This window comes from Rhagoletis pomonella, unplaced genomic scaffold (genome assembly GCF_013731165.1).
Source record: "Rhagoletis pomonella isolate Grant_MI unplaced genomic scaffold, Rhpom_1.0 Rhpom_scaffold_00004, whole genome shotgun sequence".
Lineage (NCBI taxonomy): Eukaryota > Metazoa > Arthropoda > Insecta > Diptera > Tephritidae > Rhagoletis > Rhagoletis pomonella.
The window spans coordinates 33,945,005-33,946,307 of NW_023458558.1; positions in this window are offsets into that span (position 1 = coordinate 33,945,005).

Sequence of the window (1,303 nt, forward strand, 5' to 3'; positions counted from 1 at the left end):
AATGGTATGGATATGTATGGCCACCTAATAACGCGAGTAGATGTCGTAGACCACAAAAGCATTAGCGACAATCTTCCCTAGCCCCTCTTCTATAGCCTTACCCCTCACACCCTTTTTCCCTAATGGAAATGAATGAAGGTTTTTTTCCTTAAATATTTGACTGGTATTCAATTACAACTTAATTGAGTTTCATAGCCCATTTTTGTCACGATAAAATTTACTTAATTTATGACGCGTCAGATTAAGGCGGTCAGTTGGAAAATAAAATGATTGAATTTGGATTTCGTGTAATTTTATTTGTTTGTGTTATGCCGTGTTATTTAATTAAGTTGCAAAATCAAGTAGCTTCACGCCGTTATTAATTTGAACTCCTCCTTAGGTGTGATTTGGATTTGATACCAAGTAAAATCCGTTGTTTTGGTAGAATTACTAAGATTTGTTCATTTTATACATATTTCTATAATCCGTGCACATTCTCATCTTCCTTCGCTTTTGACTGCTACGGCATTCTTTCTACCAACGGTCTAAGATTTACTTCAACTGTTAATACTGAAACGCATTCAAAAAGTATTTTAAACACTCGAAACGAACATGACACTTGCAATACTTAAAAGCCATTTAATGGAAGAATGTGTGTAAATACTTTTGGAGAAGAGATGAGGCAAACTTTTAAATAACTTCGAACCAAGTTGGCTCTGACCATTCAAAGCGCTGCGTCTCAGTGATGCCAGACATTCTCCATTAAAAATCCCACGTAAATCGGGAAAAATTCCTCAATTACCCACATCTTAAAAATTTATCCCACAAAATTCCCAAAGAATTTAAAACATATAATTATTTCAGTAGTAAAGAAGTAAGACTCATATAAAATAATAATAATAGATTGGCGCTTACACATATGTATGTTAATGTTTGGCCGAGCTTCTCCTCTGACTTGTGGCGTGATCTACAGTCCTGTCTTTCATGGCAGAAATACACTCGGAGGTTTTCCATTGCCTGCCGAGGGGCGACCGCTGTTAAGAAAAAAAAAACCGTTTTTGTAAATTTTTTTGCGATGCGGCTCTGACCAGGGCTTGAAACCAGGCCCTGTGGAGTGGAAGCGCGCACTGCTTTCCGCTACACCACACATATAATATTCTTTCGAAATTCAAAGGTCGGTAGATTGCTCCCTAAGGGCCTAAAATAATTCAAAAATATCTACTACATTCCGAAATTAGCTTCAGTGTTTATTAAAATCCAAGATTTTGAAGAAACTGTTTTCCACATTAAGGTAGCTAAATAATGCATACATACATTTGTGTTT